This window comes from Phyllobates terribilis, unplaced genomic scaffold, assembly GCF_046119375.1.
Source record: "Phyllobates terribilis strain yellow unplaced genomic scaffold, ASM4611937v1 Scaffold_729__1_contigs__length_748246, whole genome shotgun sequence".
Taxonomy (NCBI): domain Eukaryota; kingdom Metazoa; phylum Chordata; class Amphibia; order Anura; family Dendrobatidae; genus Phyllobates; species Phyllobates terribilis.
In genome coordinates, this window is record NW_027363489.1 from 99,953 (window position 1) to 119,970 (window position 20,018).

Below are 20,018 nucleotides of genomic sequence, written 5' to 3' on the forward strand. Positions count from 1 at the left end.
GTAGCTCCAGGATTGATTTTATTTTCTGCTCTAAAAATGTATTGCCTTTTAAATGTGAGCTTTTATCTAATGTTTTTTCTGATCACAAACTTTTATCCTTTTATGTGAAATGTAATGATTTTAAGAAAAAAGGAAAAGGTACCTGGAAGTTAAACATTTCCCTTTTAGAAGACCCCCAAGTTTTATCTGATTTTACTGAATTTTATTTACATTTTAAAAGAATAAGAGACCCCCATATCCCTATAAGTAGGTGGTGGGAAAAGATGAAAAAGAACATAAGAGATTTTTTTATGAAGGTTGGGGTCCAGAAAGCTAGAGAGAAAAGAGAATTTTATTGGCAACTCAACACTAGATTGGAGACCTTATATAAATTGAAGAGCCATGAGATTGAAGTAGATAAACAAATTAGTGACTTAAAAAGTGAAATTCAGCATACCTTGGAACAGAGAGGTAAAGAGTTAATTTTCCATGCAAAGGTCCAACATGTTGAAAATAATGAAACCTGTTCACGATATTTTTTTAAATGTATGGTGAAAAATCGTGTTTTTATTGAATCAATGGAAGGTAAACAAGACATAGAGGGTATTTTAGCTAAAGTGCATGAATTTTATTCCGAGCTTTTTAACACAAAATCTGTTGATGACCATTTTATGAAAAGTACTTTGGATGAAATTACAACTGTTTTAGACCCTGTCTCACAAGATGTTTTATTACAGAGTCTAACTGAAGATGAGATATCTGAGACCATAAGAAGCTTTAAGTCTGGTAAAGTACCGGGGCCTGATGGTATACCCATAGAATTTTATAAGGTTTTTTATGATATTTTACAGGAGGATTTATTTTATGTTTTTAGTGAGGTTTTTAATACAAAAACCCTAACGAACTCCTGGAAGAAAGGTGAGGTCTCCCTTATATACAAAAAGGAAGACAAAACGCAACTAAGAAATTGGAGACCTATCACCCTTCTAAATTGTGATTACAAAATAATGGCAAAAATTTGTGCAAATAGACTTAAAAAGGTAATAGGTAACATAATCCACCCAAACCAAGTGTGTGGCATACCAGGAAGGAGTGTTTGGGAAAATTTGAATCTAATCAAAGATGTAATAGATGACACAAAGTCGAGGGGAAATAAGCTGGCGGTCCTGTCTCTCGACTTTGAAAAAGCATTTGATAGAGTGTCACACCAATTCCTTTTTAATGTTTTAGCTAAAATGGGTATACCAGAAGGTTTTTTATGCTCTCTCAAAGCATTTTATCATGGTTGCACTAGTAAGGTTTTAGTAAATGGTTTTAAGACAAGTGATGTGTTTTTAAATTCTGGTGTAAAACAAGGTTGCCCTCTGTCCCCCTTGTTATTTATTTGTGCCCTTGAACCCCTACTCAGTGTCTTAAGGAGAGACAAGCAAATCCGAGGCGTCCATTTGCCAGGTGGGGGAGGGCTAGAAGCAAAAGTTACTGGATATATGGATGATGTAGCCATAACATGTAAAGATGCCCTGTCTATCCGGAAAACACTACGGCAAGTGGAATACTTCTGTGGTGGATCTGGTTTTAAAGTAAATTTTAATAAAAGCTGTATTTTAAATGTGGGGAATATGATTTTAAATGATGTACCGGTTCCTGAATGTGACTCTGTAAAGATTCTAGGTGTGATTTTTAACGAAACAAACAAAGGTAAAGAAAGCTGGGATCTTGTGGCACAAAAGGTAAATCAAAAACTATGTATGTGGAGGTTGAGGAAATTAACAATGGAAGGGAAGGTACTAGTTATAAAAATGGTAATTGTGCCTTTGTTATTGTACTTAAGTTTGGTGTTCCCCCCCCCCCACACATACCTTTACGAAAATAATCAAAGCTTGTTTCACTTTTTTCTGGAGCTCCAAGATGGAGAAATTGAAAAGAGAGTTAGTGGTCAAGCCTAAAGAGAAAGGCGGTAAAGATTTCCCCGATTTTAGAGCTTTTGTTTTAATAAGATTTTTTGTTTTATGTTTTAATGCACTGTCGAAAAATAGTTATTGGTCATATTTTATCCGTTTTAACACAGGTTATTTTATGAAACGTCATGGATGGTTTGAAACAGTTTTAAGTTCCCCATATGCTCTTAATACACCAGAAAGCTATAAGATTTTAGGAACTATTGTAAACACGTATGACTTAAAAGGGAAAAGTGCAGAAGACTTAAGAGATAGCAAGATGATTTTAAATGGTTTCAAACAAAAGGAATCAATTGTACAGATTGGGAATTTTAATGATAATAAATGTACTGACATATGGAAAGTTATTAATGAACCCTATCTTTTTAATTCCCAGAAGGACCTGGCCTGGAGCTGTGTGCATGATTGTCTTCCATGTCGGGCATTCCAACACCGAAGAGGACTCGTGAGAACTGCCAGATGTCCAAGACAAAGATACCTCGGAGATGAGACTGTTTTACATGTTTTATGGACTTGTCACTTTGCACGACAAACATGGACTACAATATTTCCTTTGCTTCAAAAAATGACAAACATTAAGGATCTTACTTTTGAAACTGTCTTATTTGGTCGTGTGGAGTGCCCCAACGCCAGCAAGAGGATCATCGCATGGAAGACAATCAGTACCATCAAAGAAGCTCTATGGAAGGCCAGGAACATACTTCTTTTTAAACACGATGTTTTATCTGTGAAAGATGTTTTAGAGTTGGCTTTTAGTGAAATGTATATGTATTATTTATTGGATAAAAAGAGAAATGTAATTTTATCAAAACAATGGCTGGTAAAAGAATGGAACACAGCAATCTAAACACATTGTCTGTATTTTAATGTAATTTTATTGCCTTATTGAACTGAAATCAATTTATGTGCGAATGTATTTTAAAATGTAATGATTTTATGTTCATATCTAATGTATTGTAATTAAGTTTTATCCAATAAACGGGTGTACCTATGTTTGGGTACATTCCAAGTCAAAAAAAAATCTGTTCTTATCAGTTTAATATCTGATACGTCCCCTATCTGGGGACCATATATTAAATGGATTTTTAGAACAGGGAGATGGAAAAAGAGCTTGCTCTGTCCACTCCACGCATTGACCTGGTATTGCAGTATCTCCAGGACCGGTGCACCCCTTCTTTAATGCAGTTTCTAAAATCAGAAAGAATTGAATTCAATGCTTTTTGTTCATTTTGCTTGTTTGTCGGATTTTGGGATGGACTCTTTGGCTTTGCTTTTCTTCTCCTCATTGGATTTTTCATGTTAAAAGTTGCAGAAGCCAGATGACAAGCTCATTTTGGTTCAACTTCAGCAACTGTGCATTGCATTGCCATGTAATGTAATGTAATGCAATGCTATCTATCTAGCTCTCCCTCTATACTTCCTTTTGGATAAACAGACATATTAGGCAAGCATTTTGGAGCTTTCACCTAAATAACTACAGGTGGTGAGATAAGCTGCACAATATAATTGACCTTTCAGTATATTGTTGCACACACACCATCTATTTAGCAAATGCCCTTGTTATCAACAGCAGCCTTTTAAACTCACCTGAGCTAACAGGTATGTGAGCTGGTTACTCTGCTGCGCTTAAAATTTCTTTTTTGGTTTGCTACAATGCCTTTTCTGAAACGTTGTCTCCCTCTGCTGGAACACTGACTTCTTTCATTTAATGCCTGCAGACTATAAAAGAGAAACCAACCCAAAAAGTTTGGTTGATTAGTCTGTGGCATTCTTTTAAACTGTTGCTTATGGCGGTCTCTGTGAGCTTCTCAGTGACATTCAGCCATCCAGGTATCCCGCCTGCAGTAGACGGAATGTGGCAATGGAACGCTGGCTGCGCGTGTCATAATAGGCTCTGAGCCTTTATATACCTGCGCACAGCAGCAGCCACCTTCAGTCTGCTGCTGGACAGCCAGCAGCAGCAGCAGCAGGAGAGGTAATTAATCAGCAACCCTCCTGCTAAGGGTAGACAGCTGCTCGTTCCACCCCCCCCCCGCCTTAATTGGTTCTCCTCCCTTCCAACGGTGTTGAGGCGGGTGGGAACAGCCGGGGGTTGAGGGTACTGTGCTAAAAGAGGTGGAGTTATGCAGATCTAAAACGCGTGGATTGCAGCAGCAGCAAGCCAAAAAGTGCAGGCATGTGAGGGATCTAGAGGTTGACAGCATGTCTTCTTAACGGGAGTCCAGGTGGCCATCTCCACAAATGGACTTTTCAGAATCCTTGGGTGGCACCGTAGTCGGAAACCAATTCTGGTTATCGCTTCTCGGCCTTTTGGCTAAGATCAAGTGTAGTATCTGTTCTTATCAGTTTAATATCTGATACGTCCCCTATCTGGGGACCATATATTAAATGGATTTTTAGAACAGGGAGATGGAAAAAGAGCTTGCTCTGTCCACTCCACGCATTGACCTGGTATTGCAGTATCTCCAGGACCGGTGCACCCCTTCTTTAATGCAGTTTCTAAAATCAGAAAGAATTGAATTCAATGCTTTTTGTTCATTTTGCTTGTTTGTCGGATTTTGGGATGGACTCTTTGGCTTTGCTTTTCTTCTCCTCATTGGATTTTTCATGTTAAAAGTTGCAGAAGCCAGATGACAAGCTCATTTTGGTTCAACTTCAGCAACTGTGCATTGCATTGCCATGTAATGTAATGTAATGCAATGCTATCTATCTAGCTCTCCCTCTATACTTCCTTTTGGATAAACAGACATATTAGGCAAGCATTTTGGAGCTTTCACCTAAATAACTACAGGTGGTGAGATAAGCTGCACAATATAATTGACCTTTCAGTATATTGTTGCACACACACCATCTATTTAGCAAATGCCCTTGTTATCAACAGCAGCCTTTTAAACTCACCTGAGCTAACAGGTATGTGAGCTGGTTACTCTGCTGCGCTTAAAATTTCTTTTTTGGTTTGCTACAATGCCTTTTCTGAAACGTTGTCTCCCTCTGCTGGAACACTGACTTCTTTCATTTAATGCCTGCAGACTATAAAAGAGAAACCAACCCAAAAAGTTTGGTTGATTAGTCTGTGGCATTCTTTTAAACTGTTGCTTATGGCGGTCTCTGTGAGCTTCTCAGTGACATTCAGCCATCCAGGTATCCCGCCTGCAGTAGACGGAATGTGGCAATGGAACGCTGGCTGCGCGTGTCATAATAGGCTCTGAGCCTTTATATACCTGCGCACAGCAGCAGCCACCTTCAGTCTGCTGCTGGACAGCCAGCAGCAGCAGCAGCAGGAGAGGTAATTAATCAGCAACCCTCCTGCTAAGGGTAGACAGCTGCTCGTTCCACCCCCCCCCCCGCCTTAATTGGTTCTCCTCCCTTCCAACGGTGTTGAGGCGGGTGGGAACAGCCGGGGGTTGAGGGTACTGTGCTAAAAGAGGTGGAGTTATGCAGATCTAAAACGCGTGGATTGCAGCAGCAGCAAGCCGAAAAGTGCAGGCATGTGAGGGATCTAGGGGTTGACAGCATGTCTTCTTAACGGGAGTCCAGGTGGCCATCTCCACAAATGGACTTTTCAGAATCCTTGGGTGGCACCGTAGTCGGAAACCAATTCTGGTTATCGCTTCTCGGCCTTTTGGCTAGGATCAAGTGTAGTATCTGTTCTTATCAGTTTAATATCTGATACGTCCCCTATCTGGGGACCATATATTAAATGGATTTTTAGAACAGGGAGATGGAAAAAGAGCTTGCTCTGTCCACTCCACGCATTGACCTGGTATTGCAGTATCTCCAGGACCGGTGCACCCCTTCTTTAATGCAGTTTCTAAAATCAGAAAGAATTGAATTCAATGCTTTTTGTTCATTTTGCTTGTTTGTCGGATTTTGGGATGGACTCTTTGGCTTTGCTTTTCTTCTCCTCATTGGATTTTTCATGTTAAAAGTTGCAGAAGCCAGATGACAAGCTCATTTTGGTTCAACTTCAGCAACTGTGCATTGCATTGCCATGTAATGTAATGTAATGCAATGCTATCTATCTAGCTCTCCCTCTATACTTCCTTTTGGATAAACAGACATATTAGGCAAGCATTTTGGAGCTTTCACCTAAATAACTACAGGTGGTTAGATAAGCTGCACAATATAATTGACCTTTCAGTATATTGTTGCACACACACCATCTATTTAGCAAATGCCCTTGTTATCAACAGCAGCCTTTTAAACTCACCTGAGCTAACAGGTATGTGAGCTGGTTACTCTGCTGCGCTTAAAATTTCTTTTTTGGTTTGCTACAATGCCTTTTCTGAAACGTTGTCTCCCTCTGCTGGAACACTGACTTCTTTCATTTAATGCCTGCAGACTATAAAAGAGAAACCAACCCAAAAAGTTTGGTTGATTAGTCTGTGGCATTCTTTTAAACTGTTGCTTATGGCGGTCTCTGTGAGCTTCTCAGTGACATTCAGCCATCCAGGTATCCCGCCTGCAGTAGACGGAATGTGGCAATGGAACGCTGGCTGCGCGTGTCATAATAGGCTCTGAGCCTTTATATACCTGCGCACAGCAGCAGCCACCTTCAGTCTGCTGCTGGACAGCCAGCAGCAGCAGCAGGAGAGGTAATTAATCAGCAACCCTCCTGCTAAGGGTAGACAGCTGCTCGTTCCACCCCCCCCCCCGCCTTAATTGGTTCTCCTCCCTTCCAACGGTGTTGAGGCGGGTGGGAACAGCCGGGGGTTGAGGGTACTGTGCTAAAAGAGGTGGAGTTATGCAGATCTAAAACGCGTGGATTGCAGCAGCAGCAAGCCGAAAAGTGCAGGCATGTGAGGGATCTAGAGGTTGACAGCATGTCTTCTTAACGGGAGTCCAGGTGGCCATCTCCACAAATGGACTTTTCAGAATCCTTGGGTGGCACCGTAGTCGGAAACCAATTCTGGTTATCGCTTCTCGGCCTTTTGGCTAAGATCAAGTGTAGTATCTGTTCTTATCAGTTTAATATCTGATACGTCCCCTATCTGGGGACCATATATTAAATGGATTTTTAGAACAGGGAGATGGAAAAAGAGCTTGCTCTGTCCACTCCACGCATTGACCTGGTATTGCAGTATCTCCAGGACCGGTGCACCCCTTCTTTAATGCAGTTTCTAAAATCAGAAAGAATTGAATTCAATGCTTTTTGTTCATTTTGCTTGTTTGTCGGATTTTGGGATGGACTCTTTGGCTTTGCTTTTCTTCTCCTCATTGGATTTTTCATGTTAAAAGTTGCAGAAGCCAGATGACAAGCTCATTTTGGTTCAACTTCAGCAACTGTGCATTGCATTGCCATGTAATGTAATGTAATGCAATGCTATCTATCTAGCTCTCCCTCTATACTTCCTTTTGGATAAACAGACATATTAGGCAAGCATTTTGGAGCTTTCACCTAAATAACTACAGGTGGTGAGATAAGCTGCACAATATAATTGACCTTTCAGTATATTGTTGCACACACACCATCTATTTAGCAAATGCCCTTGTTATCAACAGCAGCCTTTTAAACTCACCTGAGCTAACAGGTATGTGAGCTGGTTACTCTGCTGCGCTTAAAATTTCTTTTTTGGTTTGCTACAATGCCTTTTCTGAAACGTTGTCTCCCTCTGCTGGAACACTGACTTCTTTCATTTAATGCCTGCAGACTATAAAAGAGAAACCAACCCAAAAAGTTTGGTTGATTAGTCTGTGGCATTCTTTTAAACTGTTGCTTATGGCGGTCTCTGTGAGCTTCTCAGTGACATTCAGCCATCCAGGTATCCCGCCTGCAGTAGACGGAATGTGGCAATGGAACGCTGGCTGCGCGTGTCATAATAGGCTCTGAGCCTTTATATACCTGCGCACAGCAGCAGCCACCTTCAGTCTGCTGCTGGACAGCCAGCAGCAGCAGCAGCAGGAGAGGTAATTAATCAGCAACCCTCCTGCTAAGGGTAGACAGCTGCTCGTTCCACCCCCCCCCCCGCCTTAATTGGTTCTCCTCCCTTCCAACGGTGTTGAGGCGGGTGGGAACAGCCGGGGGTTGAGGGTACTGTGCTAAAAGAGGTGGAGTTATGCAGATCTAAAACGCGTGGATTGCAGCAGCAGCAAGCCGAAAAGTGCAGGCATGTGAGGGATCTAGAGGTTGACAGCATGTCTTCTTAACGGGAGTCCAGGTGGCCATCTCCACAAATGGACTTTTCAGAATCCTTCGGTGGCACCGTAGTCGGAAACCAATTCTGGTTATCGCTTCTCGGCCTTTTGGCTAAGATCAAGTGTAGTATCTGTTCTTATCAGTTTAATATCTGATACGTCCCCTATCTGGGGACCATATATTAAATGGATTTTTAGAACAGGGAGATGGAAAAAGAGCTTGCTCTGTCCACTCCACGCATTGACCTGGTATTGCAGTATCTCCAGGACCGGTGCACCCCTTCTTTAATGCAGTTTCTAAAATCAGAAAGAATTGAATTCAATGCTTTTTGTTCATTTTGCTTGTTTGTCGGATTTTGGGATGGACTCTTTGGCTTTGCTTTTCTTCTCCTCATTGGATTTTTCATGTTAAAAGTTGCAGAAGCCAGATGACAAGCTCATTTTGGTTCAACTTCAGCAACTGTGCATTGCATTGCCATGTAATGTAATGTAATGCAATGCTATCTATCTAGCTCTCCCTCTATACTTCCTTTTGGATAAACAGACATATTAGGCAAGCATTTTGGAGCTTTCACCTAAATAACTACAGGTGGTGAGATAAGCTGCACAATATAATTGACCTTTCAGTATATTGTTGCACACACACCATCTATTTAGCAAATGCCCTTGTTATCAACAGCAGCCTTTTAAACTCACCTGAGCTAACAGGTATGTGAGCTGGTTACTCTGCTGCGCTTAAAATTTCTTTTTTGGTTTGCTACAATGCCTTTTCTGAAACGTTGTCTCCCTCTGCTGGAACACTGACTTCTTTCATTTAATGCCTGCAGACTATAAAAGAGAAACCAACCCAAAAAGTTTGGTTGATTAGTCTGTGGCATTCTTTTAAACTGTTGCTTATGGCGGTCTCTGTGAGCTTCTCAGTGACATTCAGCCATCCAGGTATCCCGCCTGCAGTAGACGGAATGTGGCAATGGAACGCTGGCTGCGCGTGTCATAATAGGCTCTGAGCCTTTATATACCTGCGCACAGCAGCAGCCACCTTCAGTCTGCTGCTGGACAGCCAGCAGCAGCAGCAGCAGGAGAGGTAATTAATCAGCAACCCTCCTGCTAAGGGTAGACAGCTGCTCGTTCCACCCCCCCCCCGCCTTAATTGGTTCTCCTCCCTTCCAACGGTGTTGAGGCGGGTGGGAACAGCCGGGGGTTGAGGGTACTGTGCTAAAAGAGGTGGAGTTATGCAGATCTAAAACGCGTGGATTGCAGCAGCAGCAAGCCGAAAAGTGCAGGCATGTGAGGGATCTAGAGGTTGACAGCATGTCTTCTTAACGGGAGTCCAGGTGGCCATCTCCACAAATGGACTTTTCAGAATCCTTGGGTGGCACCGTAGTCGGAAACCAATTCTGGTTATCGCTTCTCGGCCTTTTGGCTAAGATCAAGTGTAGTATCTGTTCTTATCAGTTTAATATCTGATACGTCCCCTATCTGGGGACCATATATTAAATGGATTTTTAGAACAGGGAGATGGAAAAAGAGCTTGCTCTGTCCACTCCACGCATTGACCTGGTATTGCAGTATCTCCAGGACCGGTGCACCCCTTCTTTAATGCAGTTTCTAAAATCAGAAAGAATTGAATTCAATGCTTTTTGTTCATTTTGCTTGTTTGTCGGATTTTGGGATGGACTCTTTGGCTTTGCTTTTCTTCTCCTCATTGGATTTTTCATGTTAAAAGTTGCAGAAGCCAGATGACAAGCTCATTTTGGTTCAACTTCAGCAACTGTGCATTGCATTGCCATGTAATGTAATGTAATGCAATGCTATCTATCTAGCTCTCCCTCTATACTTCCTTTTGGATAAACAGACATATTAGGCAAGCATTTTGGAGCTTTCACCTAAATAACTACAGGTGGTGAGATAAGCTGCACAATATAATTGACCTTTCAGTATATTGTTGCACACACACCATCTATTTAGCAAATGCCCTTGTTATCAACAGCAGCCTTTTAAACTCACCTGAGCTAACAGGTATGTGAGCTGGTTACTCTGCTGCGCTTAAAATTTCTTTTTTGGTTTGCTACAATGCCTTTTCTGAAACGTTGTCTCCCTCTGCTGGAACACTGACTTCTTTCATTTAATGCCTGCAGACTATAAAAGAGAAACCAACCCAAAAAGTTTGGTTGATTAGTTTGTGGCATTCTTTTAAACTGTTGCTTATGGCGGTCTCTGTGAGCTTCTCAGTGACATTCAGCCATCCAGGTATCCCGCCTGCAGTAGACGGAATGTGGCAATGGAACGCTGGCTGCGCGTGTCATAATAGGCTCTGAGCCTTTATATACCTGCGCACAGCAGCAGCCACCTTCAGTCTGCTGCTGGACAGACAGCAGCAGCAGCAGCAGGAGAGGTAATTAATCAACAACCCTCCTGCTAAGGGTAGACAGCTGCTCGTTCCACCCCCCCCCCCCGCCTTAATTGGTTCTCCTCCCTTCCAACGATGTTGAGGCGGGTGGGAACAGCCGGGGGTTGAGGGTACTGTGCTAAAAGAGGTGGAGTTATGCAGATCTAAAACGCGTGGATTGCAGCAGCAGCAAGCCGAAAAGTGCAGGCATGTGAGGGATCTAGAGGTTGACAGCATGTCTTCTTAACGGGAGTCCAGGTGGCCATCTCCACAAATGGACTTTTCAGAATCCTTGGGTGGCACCGTAGTCGGAAACCAATTCTGGTTATCGCTTCTCGGCCTTTTGGCTAAGATCAAGTGTAGTATCTGTTCTTATCAGTTTAATATCTGATACGTCCCCTATCTGGGGACCATATATTAAATGGATTTTTAGAACAGGGAGATGGAAAAAGAGCTTGCTCTGTCCACTCCACGCATTGACCTGGTATTGCAGTATCTCCAGGACCGGTGCACCCCTTCTTTAATGCAGTTTCTAAAATCAGAAAGAATTGAATTCAATGCTTTTTGTTCATTTTGCTTGTTTGTCGGATTTTGGGATGGACTCTTTGGCTTTGCTTTTCTTCTCCTCATTGGATTTTTCATGTTAAAAGTTGCAGAAGCCAGATGACAAGCTCATTTTGGTTCAACTTCAGCAACTGTGCATTGCATTGCCATGTAATGTAATGTAATGCAATGCTATCTATCTAGCTCTCCCTCTATACTTCCTTTTGGATAAACAGACATATTAGGCAAGCATTTTGGAGCTTTCACCTAAATAACTACAGGTGGTGAGATAAGCTGCACAATATAATTGACCTTTCAGTATATTGTTGCACACACACCATCTATTTAGCAAATGCCCTTGTTATCAACAGCAGCCTTTTAAACTCACCTGAGCTAACAGGTATGTGAGCTGGTTACTCTGCTGCGCTTAAAATTTCTTTTTTGGTTTGCTACAATGCCTTTTCTGAAACGTTGTCTCCCTCTGCTGGAACACTGACTTCTTTCATTTAATGCCTGCAGACTATAAAAGAGAAACCAATCCAAAAAGTTTGGTTGATTAGTCTGTGGCATTCTTTTAAACTGTTGCTTATGGCGGTCTCTGTGAGCTTCTCAGTGACATTCAGCCATCCAGGTATCCCGCCTGCAGTAGACGGAATGTGGCAATGGAACGCTGGCTGCGCGTGTCATAATAGGCTCTGAGCCTTTATATACCTGCGCACAGCAGCAGCCACCTTCAGTCTGCTGCTGGACAGCCAGCAGCAGCAGCAGCAGGAGAGGTAATTAATCAGCAACCCTCCTGCTAAGGGTAGACAGCTGCTCGTTCCACCCCCCCCCGCCTTAATTGGTTCTCCTCCCTTCCAACGGTGTTGAGGCGGGTGGGAACAGCCGGGGGTTGAGGGTACTGTGCTAAAAGAGGTGGAGTTATGCAGATCTAAAACGCGTGGATTGCAGCAGCAGCAAGCCGAAAAGTGCAGGCATGTGAGGGATCTAGAGGTTGACAGCATGTCTTCTTAACGGGAGTCCAGGTGGCCATCTCCACAAATGGACTTTTCAGAATCCTTGGGTGGCACCGTAGTCGGAAACCAATTCTGGTTATCGCTTCTCGGCCTTTTGGCTAAGATCAAGTGTAGTATCTGTTCTTATCAGTTTAATATCTGATACGTCCCCTATCTGGGGACCATATATTAAATGGATTTTTAGAACAGGGAGATGGAAAAAGAGCTTGCTCTGTCCACTCCACGCATTGACCTGGTATTGCAGTATCTCCAGGACCGGTGCACCCCTTCTTTAATGCAGTTTCTAAAATCAGAAAGAATTGAATTCAATGCTTTTTGTTCATTTTGCTTGTTTGTCGGATTTTGGGATGGACTCTTTGGCTTTGCTTTTCTTCTCCTCATTGGATTTTTCATGTTAAAAGTTGCAGAAGCCAGATGACAAGCTCATTTTGGTTCAACTTCAGCAACTGTGCATTGCATTGCCATGTAATGTAATGTAATGCAATGCTATCTATCTAGCTCTCCCTCTATACTTCCTTTTGGATAAACAGACATATTAGGCAAGCATTTTGGAGCTTTCACCTAAATAACTACAGGTGGTGAGATAAGCTGCACAATATAATTGACCTTTCAGTATATTGTTGCACACACACCATCTATTTAGCAAATGCCCTTGTTATCAACAGCAGCCTTTTAAACTCACCTGAGCTAACAGGTATGTGAGCTGGTTACTCTGCTGCGCTTAAAATTTCTTTTTTGGTTTGCTACAATGCCTTTTCTGAAACGTTGTCTCCCTCTGCTGGAACACTGACTTCTTTCATTTAATGCCTGCAGACTATGAAAGAGAAACCAACCCAAAAAGTTTGGTTGATTAGTCTGTGGCATTCTTTTAAACTGTTGCTTATGGCGGTCTCTGTGAGCTTCTCAGTGACATTCAGCCATCCAGGTATCCCGCCTGCAGTAGACAGAATGTGGCAATGGAACGCTGGCTGCGCGTGTCATAATAGGCTCTGAGCCTTTATATACCTGCGCACAGCAGCAGCCACCTTCAGTCTGCTGCTGGACAGCCAGCAGCAGCAGCAGGAGAGGTAATTAATCAGCAACCCTCCTGCTAAGGGTAGACAGCTGCTCGTTCCACCCCCCCCCCGCCTTAATTGGTTCTCCTCCCTTCCAACGGTGTTGAGGCGGGTGGGAACAGCCGGGGGTTGAGGGTACTGTGCTAAAAGAGGTGGAGTTATGCAGATCTAAAACGCGTGGATTGCAGCAGCAGCAAGCCGAAAAGTGCAGGCATGTGAGGGATCTAGAGGTTGACAGCATGTCTTCTTAACGGGAGTCCAGGTGGCCATCTCCACAAATGGACTTTTCAGAATCCTTGGGTGGCACCGTAGTCGGAAACCAATTCTGGTTATCGCTTCTCGGCCTTTTGGCTAAGATCAAGTGTAGTATCTGTTCTTATCAGTTTAATATCTGATACGTCCCCTATCTGGGGACCATATATTAAATGGATTTTTAGAACAGGGAGATGGAAAAAGAGCTTGCTCTGTCCACTCCACGCATTGACCTGGTATTGCAGTATCTCCAGGACCGGTGCACCCCTTCTTTAATGCAGTTTCTAAAATCAGAAAGAATTGAATTCAATGCTTTTTGTTCATTTTGCTTGTTTGTCGGATTTTGGGATGGACTCTTTGGCTTTGCTTTTCTTCTCCTCATTGGATTTTTCATGTTAAAAGTTGCAGAAGCCAGATGACAAGCTCATTTTGGTTCAACTTCAGCAACTGTGCATTGCATTGCCATGTAATGTAATGTAATGCAATGCTATCTATCTAGCTCTCCCTCTATACTTCCTTTTGGATAAACAGACATATTAGGCAAGCATTTTGGAGCTTTCACCTAAATAACTACAGGTGGTGAGATAAGCTGCACAATATAATTGACCTTTCAGTATATTGTTGCACACACACCATCTATTTAGCAAATGCCCTTGTTATCAACAGCAGCCTTTTAAACTCACCTGAGCTAACAGGTATGTGAGCTGGTTACTCTGCTGCGCTTAAAATTTCTTTTTTGGTTTGCTACAATGCCTTTTCTGAAATGTTGTCTCCCTCTGCTGGAACACTGACTTCTTTCATTTAATGCCTGCAGACTATAAAAGAGAAACCAACCCAAAAAGTTTGGTTGATTAGTCTGTGGCATTCTTTTAAACTGTTGCTTATGGCGGTCTCTGTGAGCTTCTCAGTGACATTCAGCCATCCAGGTATCCCGCCTGCAGTAGACGGAATGTGGCAATGGAACGCTGGCTGCGCGTGTCATAATAGGCTCTGAGCCTTTATATACCTGCGCACAGCAGCAGCCACCTTCAGTCTGCTGCTGGACAGCCAGCAGCAGCAGCAGCAGGAGAGGTAATTAATCAGCAACCCTCCTGCTAAGGGTAGACAGCTGCTCGTTCCACCCCCCCCCGCCTTAATTGGTTCTCCTCCCTTCCAACGGTGTTGAGGCGGGTGGGAACAGCCGGGGGTTGAGGGTACTGTGCTAAAAGAGGTGGAGTTATGCAGATCTAAAACGCGTGGATTGCAGCAGCAGCAAGCCGAAAAGTGCAGGCATGTGAGGGATCTAGAGGTTGACAGCATGTCTTCTTAACGGGAGTCCAGGTGGCCATCTCCACAAATGGACTTTTCAGAATCCTTGGGTGGCACCGTAGTCGGAAACCAATTCTGGTTATCGCTTCTCGGCCTTTTGGCTAAGATCAAGTGTAGTATCTGTTCTTATCAGTTTAATATCTGATACGTCCCCTATCTGGGGACCATATATTAAATGGATTTTTAGAACAGGGAGATGGAAAAAGAGCTTGCTCTGTCCACTCCACGCATTGACCTGGTATTGCAGTATCTCCAGGACCGGTGCACCCCTTCTTTAATGCAGTTTCTAAAATCAGAAAGAATTGAATTCAATGCTTTTTGTTCATTTTGCTTGTTTGTCGGATTTTGGGATGGACTCTTTGGCTTTGCTTTTCTTCTCCTCATTGGATTTTTCATGTTAAAAGTTGCAGAAGCCAGATGACAAGCTCATTTTGGTTCAACTTCAGCAACTGTGCATTGCATTGCCATGTAATGTAATGTAATGCAATGCTATCTATCTAGCTCTCCCTCTATACTTCCTTTTGGATAAACAGACATATTAGGCAAGCATTTTGGAGCTTTCAACTAAATAACTACAGGTGGTGAGATAAGCTGCACAATATAATTGACCTTTCAGTATATTGTTGCACACACACCATCTATTTAGCAAATGCCCTTGTTATCAACAGCAGCCTTTTAAACTCACCTGAGCTAACAGGTATGTGAGCTGGTTACTCTGCTGCGCTTAAAATTTCTTTTTTGGTTTGCTACAATGCCTTTTCTGAAATGTTGTCTCCCTCTGCTGGAACACTGACTTCTTTCATTTAATGCCTGCAGACTATAAAAGAGAAACCAACCCAAAAAGTTTGGTTGATTAGTCTGTGGCATTCTTTTAAACTGTTGCTTATGGCGGTCTCTGTGAGCTTCTCAGTGACATTCAGCCATCCAGGTATCCCGCCTGCAGTAGACGGAATGTGGCAATGGAACGCTGGCTGCGCGTGTCATAATAGGCTCTGAGCCTTTATATACCTGCGCACAGCAGCAGCCACCTTCAGTCTGCTGCTGGACAGCCAGCAGCAGCAGCAGCAGGAGAGGTAATTAATCAGCAACCCTCCTGCTAAGGGTAGACAGCTGCTCGTTCCACCCCCCCCCCGCCTTAATTGGTTCTCCTCCCTTCCAACGGTGTTGAGGCGGGTGGGAACAGCCGGGGGTTGAGGATACTGTGCTAAAAGAGGTGGAGTTATGCAGATCTAAAACGCGTGGATTGCAGCAGCAGCAAGCCGAAAAGTGCAGGCATGTGAGGGATCTAGAGGTTGACAGCATGTCTTCTTAACGGGAGTCCAGGTGGCCATCTCCACAAATGGACTTTTCAGAATCCTTGGGTGGCACCGTAGTCGGAAACCAATTCTGATTATCGCTTCTCGGCCTTTTGGCTAAGATCAAGTGTAGTATCTGTTCTTATCAGTTTAATATCTGATACGTCCCCTATCTGGGGACCATATATTAAATGGATTTTTAGAACAGGGAGATGGAAAAAGAGCTTGCTCTGTCCACTCCACGCATTGACCTGGTATTGCAGTATCTCCAGGACCGGTGCACCCCTTCTTTAATGCAGTTTCTAAAATCAGAAAGAATTGAATTAAATGCTTTTTGTTCATTTTGCTTGTTTGTCGGATTTTGGGATGGACTCTTTGGCTTTGCTTTTCTTCTCCTCATTGGATTTTTCATGTTAAAAGTTGCAGAAGCCAGATGACAAGCTCATTTTGGTTCAACTTCAGCAACTGTGCATTGCATTGCCATGTAATGTAATGTAATGCAATGCTATCTATCTAGCTCTCCCTCTATACTTCCTTTTGGATAAACAGACATATTAGGCAAGCATTTTGGAGCTTTCACCTAAATAACTACAGGTGGTGAGATAAGCTGCACAATATAATTGACCTTTCAGTATATTGTTGCACACACACCATCTATTTAGCAAATGCCCTTGTTATCAACAGCAGCCTTTTAAACTCACCTGAGCTAACAGGTATGTGAGCTGGTTACTCTGCTGCGCTTAAAATTTCTTTTTTGGTTTGCTACAATGCCTTTTCTGAAACGTTGTCTCCCTCTGCTGGAACACTGACTTCTTTCATTTAATGCCTGCAGACTATAAAAGAGAAACCAACCCAAAAAGTTTGGTTGATTAGTCTGTGGCATTCTTTTAAACTGTTGCTTATGGCGGTCTCTGTGAGCTTCTCAGTGACATTCAGCCATCCAGGTATCCCGCCTGCAGTAGACGGAATGTGGCAATGGAACGCTGGCTGCGCGTGTCATAATAGGCTCTGAGCCTTTATATACCTGCGCACAGCAGCAGCCACCTTCAGTCTGCTGCTGGACAGCCAGCAGCAGCAGCAGCAGGAGAGGTAATTAATCAGCAACCCTCCTGCTAAGGGTAGACAGCTGCTCGTTCCACCCCCCCCCCCCCCCCCGCCTTAATTGGTTCTCCTCCCTTCCAACGGTGTTGAGGCGGGTGGGAACAGCCGGGGGTTGAGGGTACTGTGCTAAAAGAGGTGGAGTTATGCAGATCTAAAACGCGTGGATTGCAGCAGCAGCAAGCCAAAAAGTGCAGGCATGTGAGGGATCTAGAGGTTGACAGCATGTCTTCTTAACGGGAGTCCAGGTGGCCATCTCCACAAATGGACTTTTCAGAATCCTTGGGTGGCACCGTAGTCGGAAACCAATTCTGGTTATCGCTTCTCGGCCTTTTGGCTAAGATCAAGTGTAGTATCTGTTCTTTTAAGAACACAAGAGCTACGATCTACACTTGACGAGAGCGATCGAACTCGGAAGGAGAAGAGCTTCGGAGCCCAGCTGACATCGGAGAAGGAAGGCGGATATCGGTGGGAGGAAGAAGCTCTAAAGAATCCAGAAGAAGACGAAGACTCGGAGAAGAATCGGGCTGTCCTGTGGAATCTTCGAGGAAGAAAATCATCGAGACAAAGACCTTTCGGGGAATTTGTCCAGAACACGACGGGAGAAGAATCTGCATAGCTCCACCCATTCCGGGAAGAGTTCCAGATCCAGCTCCAAGAAGTAACTGCAGGAGGAAAGCCATGGCAAGCGCTGCGAGGAAGGCTGAAAAGAAGAGCCTGGAGCAGGGGACAGCCAGGAGGGCCCAGCCAGGAGCCGATTCTGACCCCAAGGACTCTGCCTCCACGACTGGCCAGCAGAAGGGAAACCAGAAGCCCCACCACGAAGCTCCAGCCCTGGAGCCATGGATGCGGCAGACGGTGGCCCTGAAGCTGAAGGAAGTGGATGGGAGGGTGCCGGACATGTCCTCGGACGTGTTCTGCCAGAAGATGCTGCTGGATCGAGGCTTCTCCAGGTCGGACACCCTCAGCATCCAGACCTTCTTGACGGGGATCTTCTTCGTCACCTTCGCCACTGTGAACACCTGCAGGAGGTTCTGGGAAATGGTAAGCGCAAAAGGACCGGATAATTCTTTCTCTGCCTTTACAGGTAGCTGCCCTATCCAGAGGGACGAAAGGAGGATCACGGTCTCCATGCGCAACCCGCACACCACAGGCCAAGACATCTGTACCTTCCTGAGACGCTTCTGTTTGGTTGTGAAGGAACCCTCTCACATCCTGAATGGACTCGGCTTCTGGACAGGTAAGTGGTCGGTGACCGTTAGACTTCACAGGGACCTGGCGTACTCAGACGGACTTCGGCACCTGCCCCCGACATTCTCCCTGGGCAACTCCTACGGCCTCATCTATTACCCGGACATGCCGCGGAACTGCAGGAGATGCGGCAAGAACGGCCACGAGATGAAGGACTGCAAGGAGGATGCCTGCAGGATTTGTCGAGTGACGGGACACAGCTCGAAGGACTGCCCGAAGAAGACGTCCTGCAACCTGTGTGGGCTGGCGGCTCATCTATACAAGGATTGCCCCAAGCGTGAGAGATCCTGGGCATCGGTGGTTGCGACGACCCCAGCTCCGGAGGACAAGGCCCCGACGACCAGGCCTGTGAAGGTCAAGGACGCGACGACCAAGGCCCCAGCGGCCAAGGCCGAGACGACCAAGGCCAAAGCGGTCAAGGAGTCGGTGGCCAAAGCCCCAGCGACGGTCCCAACAGCTCCGAAGCAGAAGAAAAAGTCAAAGGAGGGTAAGAGTTCTGTCACCCCTCTCTCGATCCCTCCCCCTGCCACCCCCGTCCAATCCCCCCCCACCCCGGCCACCCCTGCTGAGGATTCCACTTCCTCTTCCTCCTTCCCCTACTCCTCAGCAGGTGTCCTTTCCCCTGCCCCGGCAGCCACTCTCCCTCCCCAGACCATGGTAGCGGTGGAATTAACCTTTCCTCCACCCGCCGCTATCTATTCCGAGGAGGATTTTCCCCTTCTTGTCTCCCCAGTTCCAACCCGGGGAAAGAGGAAGGTGGAGGACAGCCCTGCTACTGAATCCTCCAAAAAGAAGATTCTGGATTTCGTAGGCGAAAAGGAGGATACCCTCCCTGAGCCAGAAGAGATGGAGCACATGGTTGAGACCCTGGTGGCCGAGCCAGAAGAGGAGGAACTGGTGGTCGCCGAGATCGAGGCCGCGCTGCTTGACCAGATGGAGGAAGAGGGCCTGCTGGTGATCCCGTCACCAGCAGTCAACACCGACGAGGGACCACCCGACCGGAGTGGTAACTAAGGTGTATTGCCTGCGCTAACTTTTTCTTTTTTCCCTACATGATGGCTAATATTAAGTTATTTTCCATTAATGTCAGGAGCATCAAGGACAAGTTCAGACGTCAGACTATTTATGCCTTCCTTACTTCCCAGTTGTGTGATGTTTATATGTTGCAGGAATGTTCCCTTCCCTCCTCTAGGTCCTTCAAACATCTGGCCAGGGAGTGGTCCCACGGTCCATCCTACTGGTCCGGTGGGGGTGACTGCAAGTCTGCGGGGGTCGCAATTCTGATCAGGGGGGGCGCATTCACGCTTGAGTCCGTCCAGGAGCTCATCTGCGGCAGGGCTCTTGTTGTAGATGGCAACTGGGCAGGAGAACCTGTCAGGTTCATCAACGTGTATGCGTCCCCACTGAAGAATGAGCGTTTGGAGCTTTTCCAGACCCTGCGGCTTCAGCTTGCCACCACCAGGACCTTAGTGATGGCCGGGGATTTCAACTGCCCCATCGAGGAGGATGGTCGTAGTTCTGGCACATCTGCCAAGTTGGACATCACGTCCAAGCTGCTCATCGAGATGGTAACCGAGGCCTCTCTTCAGGACGTGGTGGGCTCCATGGGGAGAGGCTCCACGAACTATTCGTGGAGCCGACCCGATGGCTCACTCCGCTCCAGGATTGACTTTGTGTTCACCTCTCGGGCAGTCAGGCAGAGTAGGCACTCGATGGTCCCCTGCTTCTTCTCCGACCAC

At 45.1% G+C, this 20,018-nt stretch overlaps 11 non-coding genes and 1 pseudogene across 11 annotated transcripts; all 12 read left to right on the top strand.

The window, feature by feature from the left end:
- Positions 1 to 2,923: 2,923 nt before the first annotated feature.
- Positions 2,924 to 3,111, top strand: LOC141236839 (U2 spliceosomal RNA). Its single transcript, XR_012302430.1, has one exon. It is a non-coding gene; the product is annotated as a U2 spliceosomal RNA (small nuclear RNA).
- Positions 3,112 to 4,231: 1,120 nt separating this feature from the next.
- Positions 4,232 to 4,422, top strand: LOC141236881 (U2 spliceosomal RNA). The gene has a single exon (XR_012302452.1). It is a non-coding gene; the product is annotated as a U2 spliceosomal RNA (small nuclear RNA).
- Positions 4,423 to 5,543: 1,121 nt separating this feature from the next.
- Positions 5,544 to 5,734, top strand: LOC141237281 (U2 spliceosomal RNA). The gene has a single exon (XR_012302837.1). It is a non-coding gene; the product is annotated as a U2 spliceosomal RNA (small nuclear RNA).
- Positions 5,735 to 6,852: 1,118 nt separating this feature from the next.
- LOC141236882 (U2 spliceosomal RNA) lies at positions 6,853 to 7,043 on the top strand. The gene has a single exon (XR_012302453.1). It is a non-coding gene; the product is annotated as a U2 spliceosomal RNA (small nuclear RNA).
- Positions 7,044 to 8,164: 1,121 nt separating this feature from the next.
- On the top strand, positions 8,165 to 8,355 carry LOC141236884 (U2 spliceosomal RNA). Its single transcript, XR_012302455.1, has one exon. It is a non-coding gene; the product is annotated as a U2 spliceosomal RNA (small nuclear RNA).
- Positions 8,356 to 9,475: 1,120 nt separating this feature from the next.
- Positions 9,476 to 9,666, top strand: LOC141236885 (U2 spliceosomal RNA). The gene has a single exon (XR_012302456.1). It is a non-coding gene; the product is annotated as a U2 spliceosomal RNA (small nuclear RNA).
- A 1,122-nt stretch (positions 9,667 to 10,788) lies between these two features.
- On the top strand, positions 10,789 to 10,979 carry LOC141236886 (U2 spliceosomal RNA). Its single transcript, XR_012302457.1, has one exon. It is a non-coding gene; the product is annotated as a U2 spliceosomal RNA (small nuclear RNA).
- A 1,119-nt stretch (positions 10,980 to 12,098) lies between these two features.
- LOC141236887 (U2 spliceosomal RNA) lies at positions 12,099 to 12,289 on the top strand. Its single transcript, XR_012302458.1, has one exon. It is a non-coding gene; the product is annotated as a U2 spliceosomal RNA (small nuclear RNA).
- Positions 12,290 to 13,406: 1,117 nt separating this feature from the next.
- On the top strand, positions 13,407 to 13,597 carry LOC141236888 (U2 spliceosomal RNA). The gene has a single exon (XR_012302459.1). It is a non-coding gene; the product is annotated as a U2 spliceosomal RNA (small nuclear RNA).
- Positions 13,598 to 14,716: 1,119 nt separating this feature from the next.
- On the top strand, positions 14,717 to 14,907 carry LOC141236889 (U2 spliceosomal RNA). Its single transcript, XR_012302460.1, has one exon. It is a non-coding gene; the product is annotated as a U2 spliceosomal RNA (small nuclear RNA).
- Positions 14,908 to 16,027: 1,120 nt separating this feature from the next.
- Positions 16,028 to 16,218, top strand: LOC141236890 (U2 spliceosomal RNA). Its single transcript, XR_012302461.1, has one exon. It is a non-coding gene; the product is annotated as a U2 spliceosomal RNA (small nuclear RNA).
- Positions 16,219 to 17,345: 1,127 nt separating this feature from the next.
- Positions 17,346 to 17,423, top strand: LOC141236858 (U2 spliceosomal RNA; annotated as a pseudogene).
- Positions 17,424 to 20,018: the final 2,595 nt, after the last annotated feature.